The following is a 20020-nucleotide window of genomic DNA, read 5'->3' as shown; positions in this document are numbered from 1 at the left end:
AATGTTGGTATTTCCCCCCAAGCAATGGTACATTCTATCCACTTTACGAAGGGGTGGAGGAACTTACAGAGGCATGCCCTGAAACAGTCAGTTGTATAGGAATGGAAGGTTGAAACAATGATATAGGTTGCAATGGAATTTTCATTTGAATGGGAACTGACATGACAGTAGTTTGTACAGGAATTTGAGAGGTCGTGTTTGGGATGAACGGACTAGTAGTGGGCATGGCATTTGATGACCAAATAGGATTTTGATACAAAGATGAACCTCTAGGGGTTCCTGAAACTAATTGGGCTAAGGTTGTATAACCATGTGGAAGCATAGGCCCACTAGTTTCAGGAAGTGTGTGATATGGGACTCTTCCGATAAAAGGAAAGCCTTGTGGAGGAAAGTCATATTCTTGCTCTTCATCAACATGAGGAGTGTGAGTAGTGGAAACTTTCATATGACCTTGAGGAGAGGTTGGGATCTCACCTTCTAAATCCATGGGTGGAAACAACTAGCGAGGAGGAATCTAAGATGCACGAGGAGATAACTCCAAAGGAACACCAAGTTGATCGTAAGGACTATAAGGACACTGAGGAGATATCACAACATGGTCAAATAATGGATTCTGCAGATATAATACAAACCTCTGCGGACTCTCAGGGGTTTCTGGATCATATTCTTGAGGTGACAAGGAATCTGAAGGTGGTGGATGAGAAGCAAGGGGATGGATTCTTGGGACAATCCCAAGTTTAAATCCTTGAGCTTCAAGTGATTAAGGAAGTTCCCAATGGACTCCTTGTGAAGACCCTCCAGTATCAAACAATGAAGGTGAACTTTGGGGTGAACTCAATGGTTCAGCCATGATGAATTTCTCTCAAGAGCAGAAGAAGGAGAGATGATTTAGATAAGGTTGATTAAAATTAAAATTTACAAGGATTTACTCAATATTGGGCAATAAACAACTGCATGGGTTCGACATGTTATCATTGGAAAGTAATTTTATTGACACGAAATAAAAAATAAATTAAAATGGGTAAAAACTTGGCAAGAGGGTTTACCAAGTATCCGTGAACTGCAATATACACCCCAGCCGAAGCCAAGGACTTAACATACGGTGGCTAATCTCCCAAAATGTTGTGTTCGGTGTATCACGTTTACAAGACGGATGACTCGGTTACCTATGGCTAAAGGATAACAACATAATGGGGTCTCCCAATATATATGCGATGGTACGAGGAGCAAAAGTCTATGTTAGCGTTGTCTAATGTAGAACGGTTTGATGAGAGTGTCCCTATATACTTTTCATAATGAAGTGCCTCTGATATACCCAAAAGTGATAGAAAACCTTCTATATACTTCTATACAGGGACAGGATACACAATAGGTAGTTAACGACAATTGTTATGTTTAAAGACGTTGGAACACGTCTCTAGCCTAGACCTCTAGATATTTGCATTAAGTGACAAATCCTCCTTAGGTTATTTGAGGTAAATTTTAAGTTAATATTGAATTAAGTTTCAATTTTTGTGGCTCAACGATGTCACATGTTCCTAAATGCAACTAAATGATGAAAATGAAACCTTTTCATTTGATGAAGGCTAAGCTAACAAAGGAAGATAAATAATCAAGCAATGCATCAAACATGAAAAATGCATCAACACAATTCTTTCCAATGCAATATTTAAAAATGAAATCTAATCTTTCATTCTACTAACAAATGCAATGCCAAAATGCACTCCTATAGAAATGAAAATCACTTCCCTTTCACTAAGATGCAATAATTATTTTCCTTTCACTTTGATTTAATCAATGCAAATGGATGCAAAAAGTAAAGGAAAATGAAAACAACTCACTGAACATGAAAATCACTTTCACTTTATGATTTTGAATGCAAAAAATGTCTCGAAAATACTTAAATGACAAACACTTTCACTTTTCAAAACATAAGAATGAAAGCAAGGACGTTCTTTCAATTCAACCAAAGAAAAAAATTTGTGACCTATGCTTGATAATGGAACTAAAGCGATCTTCAAAGCATCAATATGGTTCGACACTAATGATAACAACTTCACACCAAACCAAAAGCAACTTGTAAAAGATGTCCTGATGCAGAAGACTTTTGAACATGAGTAAGCGATCTCTGAGAAGCAAACCAATCAATGAGTGGAGGGTGACCTAGAAACCCTACAAAGAAAATGAGCTTCAAGCACACATAAACCAAATCAAGAGACAATTGCAATCATTCAAGCATGACAATCAGGACAAATACACCATAGACACACTGGAAAATCATTGATAGAGGGAAAAAAGACTGAGAACAAGAAGAAAAACCCTAATTTCTCTTATCCTCTAGGATCATCGTGCATGTTATAGGCAAAAGGCTGATGAAAGAGTAATAATTGCGACTATTAAGGACAAACCTGCGATGGGCGAGAAGAATGAGGGAAAAAATAAAAAATCTTCAAGACCAGACAAAATTAAGTGTCCTTAAGCAATCACCAGCAAGTGAAAATAGTTACAGATAAGCAAACAAGCTAGAAAACTGATGGTTGGTCAAACTCATCACAAAATCAGGGTGAAGGGTTGGATGGAAAGGGTTATAGCGTCCCCAGTTGAGTTGCCATTTTGTTGTCTGATCCGAATTGGATCATAAAGAACTGTGAAAAAACCATCACTATATCAGGTCGGGACAAAACATTAAAGAATTCCAAAACAGCGATCAAAAACACCCTGAACCAGTGGCAATGGTAGCTAGCATGGAACGACGAGGACCTCGGTCAAAGCACGCTGACCGAGGCCCATGGAGACTGTGCAGGAGGCTGAATTAACCCCTGGGAGCCCTGGATCGGGAAAATAAGGAGGTTTTTGATGTGCAATTGGGCGAACAGGGCCGAAATGGAGGAAGCCTGAGCACTCAGATGCATGGGGAGCCAGAGAACCACGAGCGAAAAGGCAAACAGTGCTAAAAGGACAAAGGCAGGACCCGCACTCTGGAAACCGGCGGTTTTGGATGGAAGCAGAGTGATCCCACTCAATGATCGACGCATGGCAAGCGGAGGTGAGAGAAAACCACCATTGATCGCATGCTATCAGTCGAGCAAGTCAACGTTGTGAAACGTGCATATGACGTTGGATCTGGGGGACCCAGATCGGATGGCTGAGATTGTGCCCGATGGAGGAAGCAGAATTGACGAAGTAATACGCCGCATTTTAGAAGGATTTGGAATCCGTTTGACTGCCACAGTGGAGGAAAGACTTCATCCACAACATAACTGAAGATTGAACCGACGAAGCAGGCTGGCACCGTTTAGAGGAGGACATGTGGCCACTCCCTGAGTGTTCATGATGACACCTAATAGGGAACTCCAAGTGCAGCTGCAGAAGGGGAATCGACAGAGGCGGAAGAGGAACCGAACAAGCATGGGAAAGAATGGCTAAAAGCCATGAACAACAAAATAAATACATAGTCAAGTCAGAGAACGATCCGAGAGATGAAGAAAAGAAGATAGAGAGACCAGAATCCTGAGAGGAGGACGGAATATGCAGAGAAAGAAGACAGTGAAGCAAAATCAGAAAGAGGATAGAGGGCCGAGCTGACCAGAGGCAGCGTCAAGCACCAAAGGCTTGAAAGATCCGAGCCATCCCATAGAGGATCTGTCCGGGCTAAGCACCACATTGGGCTCTCCACTGTAGACTAGAAGGTCACAGAGCTGGTAGGAAGAAGAAGTCTGTTTATTCAAGTGGCTTGGGAAATCCAAGAACCACCCTGCCAAGCAAAACCTGCTTCAGAAGAACTCATATTGAGTCCCTGCATTGTAAGTCTCTACTTAAAGACACAATAAAACAAGGCCACCATTGAAAGCTGGACCGGAGATGTAGCACTGGAGAATAGGATGAACTCCTTATTAAAAATTCTTGTGTCTTTGTGTTTGCTTACTATATTTCTCTGTTGTCTTTCCATTTAAATGTCTGTGTGTTGGAAATCTGATCGATTCGTTGCTTAAATAACATAGAACACCCCCTAGTACATGAGTCTGTAATACCTTTGTTTAATAAATCTTCAACTGATGTCACTCATAGGGTGATTATTAGATCAAGTGGTATCAGAGCTCTAGGCTGTAAGGTTAGACAAGCTTGTGTTGTTTTAGCTGTGAATGCTCACTAGATCAAAGCTCAAATTAGGAGAAGGATAGTTGATGGAAACTAATCCTGAAATTGGGAGAGTCTATTCTCGAAAGACAATGTCAGAGGAAGGTTCTATGGGGCCAGACCCTCAATTCATAGAGAGTTTCCTAGCTATAAAGTCTTTGGTAGAAGAAATGTATAGGGACTTTAGAAAGCATAAGGATGAAGATTCATCAGGTTCTAAACAAGATAAAGAAGAAGATGAATCTCACTCCCATGACCACTCCAAACGAAAAGGGAAAGAGGAAAGCTTTCTCACACCTCCTAATAGCCCTGTGCATAATAAGAAAACATCTTTGATTAAGCTAGATGTTAAATTTTTGTTTTGCATATATATGATGGAGAGTTAAATGTTGAAAAGTTGGACAGTTGGGTTAGACAAATTGATGTGTATTGCAGGTTAAAGAACATAGACTCATACAAGAGTAAGATTCAGTTGGTAAGCCTACGCCTAAGAGGCACTGCTTTGGTTTGGTGGGAAGGAAAAACCCAAGCTGATATGAAAAGACATGGTAAGACCATCTCTGTCTGGAGTGAATTTTTTGCTGCAATCAAAGAGCAGTTCTATCCATTGGCCTACATGGAACAAGCCATGATGAGTTGGCAAACTCTTCGGCAGTTGAAAGGGAAAAGTGTGCAAGGGTATACTCAAGAGTTCAGAAAGAGAGCATTGGTGTTGGGTATCTCATTAGACTCACCAAAGACTCTTTTGAAGTACATTGGTGGTCTACACAGCTACATGAGGCATACCATCCTCATTTTTAATCCCACTAGTATAGATGAGGTATCTGTACAAGCTACTCATCTAAAAGCTAGAGGAAAGAATGGAAATCCAGAAGTTGGGGGACCATCCCAACCCACTGTAAGCAAGAGCAAGGAGAAAATAAAGCAAAAGTGGAAAGCAAGGAAGGCTAACACTGCATAGAAAGGCAAAGCTTCATGCACTCACTGTAAAAAGGAGGGGCATGATGATGAGCACTATTAGATTCTGCATCCAGAGCTGAGACCTAAGAAGTCCGATGGCAAAAAGAAGAAGATTGTTGCAGCTATTCAGAAAGATTTGGGGTCAGACTCGGGAGATGAAACAATCATTGTAGCCACAGGTATAAAAGGTAAGAATTCTGAAGCATCTACTAGTAATTCTGCTCAATCTATTATTGATGAAGAACATGAGAGAAAAAGACATGAGCTTTTCCATATTCGAGTTATTTCCAAAAATCAAAAAATTGATACTTTGTTTGATAGTGTCTCACAAGTAAATCTAATTTCTGAAGAAATTGTAAAGAAATTGGGATTAGCAACTACACCTCATAAGAAACCATACCCAATAGGATGGTTGAACGATAAAGCACAACTACAAGTGACTAGACAGTGCAAACTCAAGTTTTCTTTTGGGTCAGCATTTGTAGATGAGGTTGAGTTAGATATAATTCCTTTGGATATATGTGGAATTGTTTTAGGAAGCCCTTACTTGTATGATAGAAAGCCTATTTTGTATAGAGCTGAGAACAAGTATCTACTTGTTAAATATGGAGTCGAATAATTTGTAAGAGCTCATTAGATCAAGAATAATTATACTCTCATAAACTCAGGACAGATGAAAAGAATGATAAATTCATGCAAACAGTTCTTATTGATGGTTGTAAAGGAAAAGAAACCTGATAAAACCAATGTATTTGAGGACTGTAATGCTGATCAGCAAGCTGATATAGAAAAGGTTGTTTCAGAATATGATGTCTTGTTTCAAGAACCTAAAGGTCTACCACCCAAAACGGGAATAGTACATGATATTATTTTGTAGCAAGATGTTCCATTGCCTAACATTGGGATGTACAGGTTGTCTGCTTTAGAGAATGCTGAAATCAAGAAGCAGGTGCAGGAGTTGCTTGAGAAAGGGTTCATCAGGCCTAGCACATCACCATGTGGGTCACCAATCGTTTTGGTGAGAAATAAAGATGGTTCATGGAGAATGTGTATTGACTACCGAGCACTGATAATCAAAAATTGTTATCCCCTTCCTCGCATAGATGATCTTTTAGATCAATTGAAGGAAGTTGTTTATTTCACCAAGCTGGATTTGCATAGTGGATACCATCAGGTCAGAGTTGCAGAGCAAGATGCATGGAAGACTTCTTTCAAAACAAAGCAGGGATTGTATGAGTGGTTGGTTATTCCTTTTGGCTTGACCAATGCCCCTGCTATTTTCATGAGATTAATAAATGATGTACTCAGGCCTTTTCTTGATGATTTTTTTATTGTGTATCTGGATGACATTCTGTTTTTTAGTAAAAAGTGGGAAGAAAATTTAAAGCATGTTAAGCAGACATTAGATGTTTTGAAAAGAGAAAAACTTTATGTTAAACTCTCAAAATATGAATTTGGAAAAACATCTCTAAACTACTTGGGTCATATAGTAGGGGGAGGTGAATTGAAAATAAATCCCTCTAAAGTGGCAATCATTGTAAACTGGCCTAAACCCAAGTCTGCTACAAAAGTTAGAAGCTTCTTAGGAGAAGCACAATATTGGAGGAAGTTCATTTCTAATTTTTCCTCAATTGCAGCTCCCTTACATGCTTTGACAGGATTGAACAATGTGTTTCAATGGGGAGGCAAACATCAGAAAGCCTTCGACACCTTGAAAGAAAAGATTAGTACAGCACCTGTACTAGCATTGCCTGATCTACAAAGACCGTTTGAAATCCAAACAGATGCCAGTGAATATGCCATGGGAGCAGTGTTGACACAGCACGGTAAACCTATATGTTATCATTCTGAGACTTTTAATCCTGCAGTAGTTAACTATCCTACATATGATAAAGAATTGTATGCATTAGTTCAGAGTGTGAAAAAGTGGAAACGTTACTTAATGAGAAAAGAGACAGTAATACATACTAATCATCAACCACTTCAATATCTACACTCCCAAACTAAGTTGCAACAATCAAGACACTACAGATGGATGGGTTTTCTACAACAGTTTCATTTAGTCATTAGATATAAAAAGGGCATACACAACAAAGTTGTAGACATGTTATCTAGACCCATTATAAATGCATCTACTATACTTAAGCATACTTATGTACTACATGAAAGTTACATTGAACAGTATGCTCAAGATATAGACTTAAAGATGTATATGCAACTTTGAGTCAAGGCAAAAAGGTAGAAGAATTGGACTATCATGTGAAGGACCGACTCTTATATCATTGTGAGAAACTCTGCATTCCACAAACAGAGAGAGTAAAGATAATTAGAGAGGCACACACTTCTCTAATATCAGGTCACTTTGGGGTAAGTAAAATAGTTGCACAGCTGCAAAGATTTTGTTATTGGCCAAAAATGAATGAGATAGTTTCTAGATATATAAGAGGGTGTACTATGTGTGCTAAAAGCAAGCCCAACAATAGAAAACTAGCCTTGTACACTCCATTACCAATTCCTTCTCACCCTTGGGAAAGTGTTTCCATGGATTTTGTTGGAGGACTGCCTAAATCTAGGAAAGTTCATGATTATCTGTATGTGGTTGTGGATAGGTTTAGCAAAATGTGTATTTTGATACCTTGTAATAAACACATTACAGTTGAACAAACTGCAAAATTATTCTTTGAACATGTATGGGTTCATTTTGGATTACCCACTTCTATTGTATCTGATCGAGACACCCGATTTGTGGGGAATTTTTGGTTAAGACTGTGGGAGCTAATGGACACCCAACTGAAGAAAAGCACAACTTTTCATCCACAAACCGATGGCCAGACAGAAGTAGTTAACATGACAGTGATCCAGTTACTCAGGGGATATTACATCAAACATCCTAAGCTTTGGGATGAACACGTGTTATGTCCAACATGCTTACAATAGAGCCAAACACTCTTTTACACAAAGATCTCCTTTTGAGACCTGTTTCGGTTTCACACCAAGGTCTCCTTTGGATTTTGTCTTTGGTAAAGATACCATGGTTGATAGACACAGTGATGTGGACAAGGAAATTAGGTTCATTGAACAGATCCAGGAGATCCACCAAGTAGTACAGGAATAGCTAGAAAAGAGCCAGACCAAGTATAAGGCTAGGCATGACAAGCATCGGATGGAGCATAGTTTTCAAGTTGGAGACCAAGTCTGGCTGTATATCAGCAAGGACAGGATGCAAGGTGAAGGTAAAAAGCTAAAGCCTATCAGGTATGGACCTTTTAGGATACTTGAGAAGATTGGTGAAAATGCTTTTCACCTTGATCTACCAGCTTACATGCACATCTACTTAGTCGTAAATGCAGATTGCTTGAGATTGTTTGAACCTTCAATGATTGAGGATCCTGAAGAGAAAAGTCAATTGCCTTCTATTGATGACCTACTACCTGAATATCTGAATGAATTGCAGGAAGACACAGTCTTGGACAGGAAGGTGAGGACAACGCGCAAAGGAAATGTCGAGTACCTCAGAATTGAACTCATAGGTTCAAAGCCGAGCAGTGCGAGGTGTATTGAGATTAGACAAGTGAGAAAGCAATACCCTCACTTAGTTGATGCTTGAAAACCAACTTTTGGTGGGCCAAAAGCTTTTCAGTGGGAAGGTCATGATCCAAATTGGATCATAAAGAACTGTCAAAAAGCCATGACTATATCATGTCGGGACAAAACATTAAAGAATTCCAAAACAGCAATCAAAAACACCTTGAACCAGTGGCAATGGAACCCAGCATGGAACGATGAGGACCTCGGTCAAAGTGCGTTGACCAAGGCCCATGGAGACTACGCAGGAGGCCAAATTATCCCCTCGGAGCCCCGGATCGAGAAAATAAGGAGGTTTTTGATGCGCAATTAGTAGCACTAATCGCACATCGCTGAGTGAATAGGGCCGAAATGGACGAAGCCCGAGCACTCGGACGCATGGGGAGCGGGAGAACCACGAGCGAAAAGATGAACAACGCTAAAAGGACAAAGGTAGGACCAGCGCTCTGGAAACCGGCGGTATTGTTCGGGGTGCCCTCAAACGGTAAGCGGTTTTGGATGGAAGTGGAGCGATCCCACTCAACAATCAACGCGTGGCAAGCAGAGGTGAGAGAAAATCACCGTTGATCACGCATTATCGATCAAGCAAGTAAACCATGTGAAACGTGTGTATGACATTGGATCTGGGGGACCCAGATTGGATGACTAAGATCGTGCCCAATGGAGGAAGCGGAATCGACAAAAGAATACACCGCGTTTTAGAAGGATTTGGAATCCGTTTGACCATCATGGTGGAGGAAAGACTTCTTCCATGATGTAACTGAAGAACGAACCGACGAAGCAGGCTGGCACCATTTAGAGGAGGACATGTGGCCACTCCCTGAGCATTCATGATGACGCCGAACAGGGAATTCCAAGCACAGCTACAGAAGGTGAATCAATAGAGGCGGAAGAGGAACCCAACAGGCATGGTAACAAATGGCTAAAAGCCATGAACAGCAAAAAAAATACACAGTCAAGTTAGAGAACAGTCTGAGAGACGAAGAAAAGAAGATAGAGAGACCAGAATCCTGAGAGGAGGACGGAATACATAGAGAAAGAAGACAGTGAAGCAAAAGCAGAAAGAGGACAGAGGGCCGAGCTGACCAGAGGCAGTGTCGAGCACCAGAGGCTTGAGAGATCTGAGCCATCCCAGAGAGGATCTGTCTGGGCTGAGCACCACATTGGGCTCTCCATTGTAGACCAGAAGTTCATAGAGTTGGTAGGAAGAAGAAGTCTGTGTACTCAAGTGGCTTGGGAAATCCAAGAACCACCCTACCAAGCAAAACCTGCTTCAGGAGAACTCACATTGAGTCCCTGCATTGTAATTATTTGCTTAAAGACACAATAAAACAAGGCCACCACTGGAAGCTGGACTAGAGATGTGGCCCCGGAGAATAGGGTGAACTCCTTATTAAAAATTCTTGTGTCTTTGTGTTTGCTTACTGTATTTCTCGGTTGTCTTTCCATTTAAATGCCTGTGTGTTGGCAATCTGATTGATCTGTTGCTTAAATAACATAGAACACACACCAGCACATGAGTCTATAATACCTTTGTTTAATAAATCTTCAACTCATGTCACTCATAGGGTGATTATCAGATCATTGTCTAGGAAATCCTCTCTACGGATAGAGACGATCCCTCTAGCCCAATGAGTGGGACTAGAAACCTACATGACAATCTACTAGACACTTTCCTAAGTTACAATTGAAATAAGAGACGAAGAAGATGGCCTACCTCGTTCTGATGCTATCACATCTTCCTTTGTTGAAGACCTTGAATCACTTGCGTCATGGGCTTGGTCCTGCTGCTCACAACATTTAAACACCTGCACAAGAGATCAAGACACAACAAGGCATGCAAATACAAATAGCATAATCAAAAGTAACCTACTTAACAGATCAAGGAGTGTTAAGATAAATGATACATAAGCATACACATTTATGGAAAATGAACCAATAGTTGTATATTAATAGAATAAAGGAGGAAGCATACAACCAAGCCTTGATTTCAATAGGTTCTCCTTGAATGAATGTCCAAGTCCAAGCTTAATCTCTCCAATCACTCCTTCTCCAAGCCAAATGAGTAGCATGTAGGCACAATTTCAGCATAAGGGTGAAAATAACCAAAGACCAACCATTTGCGAATGGGAGAGGATGAATATAAAGGCAGGGAAAGGGAGTTAGGATCTCTCCATAGATAGGAGAAGGGCCTCATCTCAAGGAGGTAGCTCATAGGGATAAGACCAAAAGTCCAAGTTGAGAGAACTAGACCTCATCCATGCCAAATAATCTCCAGCTCATCGCTCTGGAAGCTTCTAGATCACGAAGCTTATCATCCTCTTTAGGAAAAATTCCTTTTAGGGATCATCGTGGGTACACAAGAAAACAGAGCGATGACATCGCAGGGCTAGTATAGTGCAACTAGAAACCATCGCAGTCTTCAGTATCATAAGAGAGATGATTCTAAAATTAGGGTTTTAGATCCATTTCCTTGAGGGGAAGTTCAAGGCATTTTCTAATCAGTGTTTTAGGGAGGATCTGAGATGCATATCTAAATGAGTACACTGCATGATGGTCATGTTTCAAGCACTTCGGGGTATGTCACAGGGAAGTGCGTGTGGTGTGACAAAATATTGTGTAACACTCGCTGGCAGCAGAGCAATCTTTTTGTTCTTGTAGTGAATTTGTCAAGGTATTGTCCAGGCCTGCTAGCAGTAGAGCAACAAGAGAGATGAAAAACTATAATCTGAAAATATGAAGCTCGCGAACTTCACTACCCTTTCTGATTTGAAACATTGAGATATTAGTGAATCTTATGCTTTTTTTCAACCGAGAAGGCACAAAGGGGTGAACATGTTTATTCACAGGGTAAGTGGGGAAACCAAAGTGATCTACATGATGAATCAATACTCCCTGAAGAACTGAGACCCTACACAAAAGAGTTAAACTAAGACAGAGAAGCTAGAATTCTACCAGTGTGTCTCCAAGTGTTGACGTTGCTACAACACCCTCCAAGATTTTGTCCTACACCAAATTTTGGAGCCTACCTTGGTCTTGTATATTGTCATCGCAAGCATTGAAATCCATTCCCTATGCTTTCTTTAAGTGTTTTAGTCCCTTTTGCAAGAAAAGAAAAATGTCATATTTTCGCATGTCAAGTGTCACACAATGTATAAAAGTATTTTTTGATGGTTTCAAGGGTTTATCTTTGTGTGAATGATTTGATCTTACCATGTAAACATCCATCGCACTCATTCCCAAATTTATAATCATTGTCGCACAAGTTTCGTCATGGTCGCCGCAAAGTGTATCTTTAGTGTCGTCTTTGTCATAAGTCGTCGCAAAGTTATCGCACTGAGGGAAATGTGTTGTTCATGTGTCATGGATGATCCATGTCATTTTTTCGTCAAGTTTTCTAAGTGTGTGATCATAGTCAAGTCATATCATTGTGCACATCAACTGTTTGATCCCACACACAGCCAAATTGCATAAATTACCCTAGCAACTTAGCCTCATTTGGCCTTTCTCAACTTCTCTTTATGCAGTTCCAACCCTCAAGTTGCAACCCTTCCCCTTGACATTGCATAATGTGCAATTCCTACCTTCGAGGACTATGCACTGTTCAGTTCTAGTGCTCAAGCCCGAACCTTGGCCCTCATAATTGTACAATCCAACCCTCCAGCCTAGCCTCAACTGTGTGTTGCAAAATATCTGAGCTCAAGCTTAGACCTTGAGCTCCTAAGTCACACAATTGCATAATCACCAAGTCTAATCTACCTCCCAAAATTGTAAATTTGGATGAAACAGTGCAAAACCCCTAAGCCCGGCTCACTGAATCCCAAAACTGCACAATCTGCTTACCTAGTCCAGCCTAAATTGCATATTTCATAGTCTCAAGGCTCAATCTCCACCCCTGACTACTTTAGTTGCACAATTGCACAGTCACTAAGCCTCTCCCTCAGCCTGCCACTTAGTTCTGGCTCAGTCAATGGATCAACATGAACCATCTTAGACAAGGGGTTTATCAAACTGATGTCGTCTTGTCATGAGTGAATTAGAGATGTAGGTAATCTATCATACCATTACAGGATGATGAATAAGGATATGGAGAAGGGAAACATGTCGAAAGACATCCTTATAGTTGATTATACAAGTTTATCAATCAAGAAAAAATAAAGGGACACCAGTTTGCAACCACAACTCAAGACTTGATATCATTGAAGACTCCTTACCTCTAATCCATATGGAGGAGGATATATGAGCATACTCAAGAAGACACATAGCAAGGAGTAGCAAGAATGGCTTGAAATTGTCATGTCATCATACAGTCCATGTCCATAATGTCATGTCATGATTCATCATATGCCACATCATTATTATGGAATATGTAATTATATATTCAAAATGTATTGTAGAGTGGAAGTCTAAAGGACACATACAAAATGTCAAGATTCATGTAAAGTCGAAAAGGCATAGGAAGTCAAACAATCATGAGGGTAGTCAAAGAGTCACAAGGAGGTGAAGCATCACCCCATTGGTCATTTATACACCCTCATCGTATGAGTGAAGGACTTTCACCTTGGCTCCTCCCACAAGGCATTAGAGAGACAAACTAGTTATTTTGGGGAGCAAGTAGTGGCTCTGACGCTCCTCTATTGTAGATAGTGGTGTTCATTGCATAGATGTGTCATGGGACTTTTAATTAATATCAGAAGCCTCATGTCCAACAAGTTCTTCTTTCATGAATTATGAATATTTGTAAGACTAATATAAGGATGTTTGCAGTTCATGTTTTATTTCATCTGTGCCGGAGTAGTTGAACTATTTTGTTTATTTTAGTACTTATCATATTGAGAATGAGTTGTAATGGTTGCTATAACTGTCGAATCCTTGTGGACTATTCCGCTGGATGTTAGATAGATCTTCCTTTCTTATAATGGTTGCAATGAATGTCACATCTTTGTGAACTATTTCGTTGTATGTTAGATGGATATTTTCTATGTGTGTGTGTGTCTACCAGGGTGGTAGTAGAGGCTCACTTTCCTCTCCCTCTGCAGTAGAAAAATATTAACATGCATACAACCAAACACTCACCAGGCATACTCACTTGTTGATCTAAGATTACCTGTGCATAACTTCTTGTCTTGAGTTTATTAGCCAAGGAAAACCTACAAGAATACATGGCAGTCGGGACGATATCCCATATCGGGCTCCTATTCGAAATGTTGGGACTTCACATTAGGGAGACCCCCTTGATTGACGAATTTCCAGCACCATCATCAATTCCTTGAGTCCAATAGAGTTCTAAATTAAGATTTAACTAATTCTAAGCTACAATCCTTTTTCAATATCTTTAACGAGAAAATACTCTTTCTTAGAGGTTGATTCTCTAATTTTATAAGAAAAATTACATATTAAAAATAACATAAGACAAAAAAACACAAAAGCCTGGAAGTTTGCATGCCACTATGATTTTGGCAAATTAAACCACTCAATTCATGCATGCTTGATATTATATCTTCTCCATTGTTCAAATAACTCACCCATAGGTTGTGATGTGGAAATACATGTTATTTTCTCTTTAACATTTTTATATGGATCCCATGCATGAATCGCTTTATCCAAATTTATATAAGTTGCAGTGTTAACTTGAATTTTCAACCACTTCTAAAAATGGTCATATTCTTAGTCAACAATTCATCTAACTTTGCTCCCAAACTTTTTCCTACCAATTAGCAGGAATCCTTCAAATTGCATCATACCACCTCGGATTTATTCTTGTTATGATGTTTTAACATTCAAGTAAACTATATAATTCCCTTACCTATACTTAGATCACAAGATACACATAAATTAGGAGTAAAAATATTATCTCAAAGAAATGTGTTGGATATAAATAGTCTATTGATATCATATTTCTTTCACAAATATGAAACAAATGATGTCAAGCCATCAAAAATATAGATAACATGAATGTTGTATATATTTGTGAAACCTTTCTAGCTTCATAAGTTATAGCCAAAATGGAAATCAAAGTCAAAAGTTATGACAAAAATATGAAGTCATTTTCCCTTGTATTAGTGAACTCAAAATCTTTCATTGGTACTTAAAATGTTTTCATATATCAATAGATAAACTTAACACTTTGTTAATGTAAGCATAAAACCTATATACACATGTCGTGGAATTACGTGTCAATGACATGCATTGTTGTATGGATTTCATAGCATAGAATTTGGTGAAATCAATAGTTGAAATACAATTGATGATTAAATCAATAGTCTAAATTCATATTGGAAAAAAAAAATCACATCAATGCCTAGAAAAATGTTCCATCGGTGTGCCCAAAATCATTACATCAATGGACCCAAAAAACTTCCATTGACACCTTAAGCATATTTTTCACTAATGTGGGATAGAACTCTAACAACATCATCTGCAAAATTTATATTGGCATGCGAAAAATATTTCCATCAATGGCCAAAAAAACTTTTGTTCAAAGCCCAATTTGTTTTTCCTTTTTTTCCCTGTCAAGAAATTAAACCTAACGCTCAGGAATTTTGTTTTATTTTTTGGTTTTATTAATATGATATATTCTTGCTAAGTTGAAAATGGTTGTTATTGATGTCAAAGGTTGTCCAAATGAAGAAGAAAGTTGCATAGTCAAATAGCATATTTTGATACCTTTCCAATAATATATGGCACACCTTCTAGAAATATTGTTTTGGATTTTTGATGCCCCATTTAGATACCTTATCTTTGAATGCATTTTTACTCCAATTATCTAGCTCAAATGGGAGCATAATATATATGGTTGGAAATCTTATTCTAAGACCTTTCCAATGGTATATGGAACTCCCTCTAACTCCTCATAGTTGAGGAGAAATGATTTTTTAAATATTCATTATACATTATGTGAATTGCACAAATCAACCCAACAAATGGGAAAGTCAACCCTGCTTGGATCAAACACAGTATATATAGACATTATGTGGAGGAACCTAGGACTCACTCGCTCAAGCCGATTCGGGTTTTCCTAAGTAAACGAAGGAGCATTTATGAGGTTCATACCTCATGAACCAAGTTTATTGAAGTCGAGTTGGAGAGGATTTTTGTGGGAAGGGTTTTTGGCACATTTTTGGAAGGGTTTTTGCCAGTTTTTTGGAAAGTTTTTGGTCTTATTTAGAAGGTTAGTTGCAGAGTTCTTCTAGACACCAAGTTTCAGCCTTGTCGTAGCCCCATTGAAGGACAAGTTCGTATTTATTTTGAGCTTTGGCTTTTGGTATTTTGAAGGCTGAGTTCAAGTCTAGTTTGTGGTTGAAGTTGCAGTCCTATTATAGACTAACTTCTGGTCTAATTTTTTAGACGACCAAGCTCTGTTGGAGAACCATTGTAAGGATCTTTGGAGGTCGAGTCAATTTGGATAAGGAAGTGTTAATGGAGTTGTTAGTTCTAGTTGTGATGTTAATGTGACGATAGGAACGAGCCCTGTTGTGGACAGAGGTGCAGTAAGAACATGGCTATCGTGGACATTTCTTGTGGTAAGCCTATGGATTGCATAAGGTGAGTGTCTAATTCATTGATAGGCCACAAGAAGTAGACCTTCAATGTTGTAAAATATTGTTTGGTTCCAAGTGTTTTGAAAATCCCTATGTAGCATAAAGAAACCTACAGTTCTGAGTACAAGATGCCAAGTGGGCAAACCTTCTCTTTGAACATATAATGAGCCTAAGTAATGAGAGTTGAATAGTGAAAAACAAGATTTAAGGAAGTTGAAGGGCCAAGTAGGTAGAATTGTTTTTGATCAAATACAGAGAACTAACATGTAGTAGATCAACTCTAAAGAGCCAAGTCAAGAAGATTATTTGAAGAGAAAAAAGTTAAGGTCAAGTGGATGTGATCAATCTTGAAGATGAAAACCTAAGGGTTGCATGGTTAGAGGACAACTCACAAAAGAATTTGTTGAGGTCCAGAAGTTATTAATGACTACCCCAAGGAACAACTTGAAGACAAAGGTCGATGCCTAGAGTTTGCTAAGTTGGTGCTCAATTGGGGGATTGGTATCCCCTATAGGTTGGTGTGTACATTCGCTAAGTTGGTGCTCAACTAGGGGAATGAAATATCTTGTAGGTTAGTGCCTATGAAATTTGTAAGTTGATGCTTACTTTGTACAAGGAATTTTAAAAAATATTTACAAAGAAAAATTGTATAAGTGTTACTTCTGAATATCTATGTTTCATGATTTATGTGCGTCAAATGTTTTAAACGTTGGGTTGTGTTATATTCTTTCCACGACCCTATATTAGGTGGACGGACCTACCTATGGTTTTGTGCATGGTTTTTCACATGGTTTTGGGCACGATGGTTTTCGGTCCAAGGTATTTTGTAGATCCAAATAAGGGAACTATGGTTATGTTCTAATCCAGGGTTAATGGATTGGGATTTATGGATTCTTCAGCATGTATATATATATATATGTATTGTAACATTGAAAGGAACATAATGAAAAATCAATCTGGTAGTCCCAGTTTTGGGATCCAAGGGAAAATCTTTGTGTATATTTGTTTTATGTGTTATGCTCTCGCCATTGTTTATTTTATGTTTTTAGAATTCGTATGCAGGTAATTTATGTACGAGGTTAAAACCTACATTTGGTATCGAAGTTGTTTTGGATTCAACGGGACTCCTTTGTTGCTAAGGGGTTTCTCTCGAGCCTATGGTAGACCCTGTTCGGTGGGAGATCTATGGGATCAATTCTAGTGGTGAAATAAGATGGCGAGCAGTGGAGAGATAGAGATTGAGAAATTTAATGGTCGAAGTTTTGATTTGTGGAACTCAATATGGAGGATCTATTGGTGGATAAAGATAAGTGGATCGCGGTAGATCCGGGTACTAAACCAACGGGAGTTTCCGATGAAGAATGGAAGAAGTTGGATCGGAAGGACAAGAGCACAATATGATTGTGTGTCACAGATTCAGTATTGTTGAATGTATCAGGGGAAGCTACAGTGAAGGCTTTGTGGGATAAGTTAGGGACTTTGTACCAATCTAAGTCTCTGGTGAATAAATTGTTCCTACGGAAAAAGTTGTATAACTTGAGGATGAAAGATGGAGACTTGGTGACAAAGCATCTAAATGCATTTAATATTGTGGTAAGTCAGTTATTATTTGTTGATATTAAAATTTCATATGAAGATAAGTGCATCAGTTTTTTGTGTTCTCTACCAAATTCGTGGGATATGTAGTTTTTAACCCTGTATAGAAATTACCTGCATAAGAATTCTAAAACACAAAAAATAAACAATGCGAGAGCATAACACATAAAACACATATACACAGATATTTTCTCCTAGATCCCAATACTGGGACTACCAGCTTGATTTTTCATTATATTCCTTTCAATGTTATAATACATATTTATACATGCCGAAGCATCCAATACAATGGACCGAAAACCATTGCGTCCAAAACCATGGACTGAAAACCATAGGTAGGTTCGTCCAAACTAATATAGGGTCCAAAAAAAAATTTCCCAAGGCGCTGCCCCAAACCCCGTAGAGGGGGGCTACCCGCCCCCCTCAAACCCCCCTGTGACCCCCCCGCTGCGCAATCGGCACAACGAAGGGGGGGCTCCGGCCCCCCGATTCACTACGCAGGTTAGTCGTGGAAAGAATATAACACAACCCAACATTCTCCCACTTGTTGTTTTCTTTCCACAGGGGGCCAAAGGAGAGCTTAGTCATTTTTTCAGCCCTGAAACACCCATTGTTTCCCTACACTAGGAGAACTTCTCAATGCTCACAGATTTTGTCAATGCATCTACAGTGTTCTTCAAAGTGTCCACCTTTACCAGCAACACCTTTTTGTCTTCTATCATATCCCTCACAAAGTGATACTGAACATAAAAGTGATAAGCAAGGTTCTTTGCCAAGAAAATTGCACTTTGGCTATCATAGTTTATCCTTATAGCTCCCTGTACTAACCCCATACTTGAACACAATCTCTACAACCAAACTGCTTCCTTGCTTTCATGAGTGGCTGCCATATATTCTGCCTCTGTAGTTGATAGTACCACTATAGATTGTTTCTTACTCATCCAACTGACTACACCTCCAAATAGGTTAAACACATACCCACTTGTAGATCTTCTCTGATCCAAATGTCCAGCCCATTCTGCATCAACAAAGCCACGAATATCCAAAACTTTGTCCAATCCCGATCTCCCTTGGTAGCACAAAACATAATCATTAGTGCCACGCAAATACCTGAAAACCCGCTTCACTATTGTCCAATGCTCCTTCCCTGGTTTTGATATAAACCTGCTCAATACTCCCACTGCATGTGCAATGTCTAGTCTAGTGTAGACCATTGCATACATCAAGCTACCGACTGCACTTGCATATGGAACACGGGACATATCCTCTTCCTCTTCTTGTGTCTTGGGACACTGGTCAGCAGATAAATTTACACCTACAGGAATAGGAACCTTCACCAGTTTACTATCCCGCATATTAAACCTCTGCAGTATTGTCTCGACATACTTCCTTTGGTTTAACGAGAGCTTCCTCTTTGCCTGATATCTTTTAATTTCCATGCCCAAAATATAGTTTGCAGCACCAATATCTTTCATGTCGAATTTTGAGGACAATTGGGTCTTCAAATCCTGGATAATTTCTTTGTCATTTCCAACCAGCAACATATCATCCACATACAAGACCAGATAAATAACACGGTCGCCAATTAATTTAAAACACACATAGTGATCTGCTTTGCTTCTGGTGAAGCCAAGTCCCTGTATAAATGTATCAAATTTCTAATACCACATCCTTGGTGACTGTTTTAACCCATACAGAGACTTATTTAACTTGCATACCAGTTATTTCTTACCCTTCACCGCAAAGCCTTCAAGTTGCTTCATGTAGATCTCCTCTTCCAGATCCCCGTGAAGAAATGTTTTCTTCACATCCATCTATTCTACCTCAAAATCAAAAGCAGTAGCAACAGATAAAAGTAACCTAATAGAAGTTACATTGGCAACAGGAGAAAAAATATCACCAAAATCAATTCCCGACACCTGGGAATAACCTTTTGCTACCAACCGATCTTTGTATTTCTCCACCTTTCCTTCTGCATTTGTCTTCTTCTTGAGCACCCATTTGCTGCCAATGGGTTTCCTTCCAGTTAGCAACTCCACCAGATCCCAATCCTCATTTTTGTGCAAAGATGCCATTTCGTCAACCATGGCCTCTTTCCAGAGTTTTCCATCCTCTGAATCTACTGCTTCCTTCACAGTTTTGGGATCATCATCAATAATAGATATATCAAAATTTGAATAGAAAGCAGATGGACTATACCT

This window comes from Pinus tabuliformis, chromosome 8 (assembly GCF_031772625.1).
Source record: "Pinus tabuliformis cultivar Carrire ecotype Pingquan chromosome 8, CPIR1, whole genome shotgun sequence".
NCBI lineage: Eukaryota > Viridiplantae > Streptophyta > Pinopsida > Pinales > Pinaceae > Pinus > Pinus tabuliformis.
Note: the sequence above shows the minus strand (reverse complement) of the source record.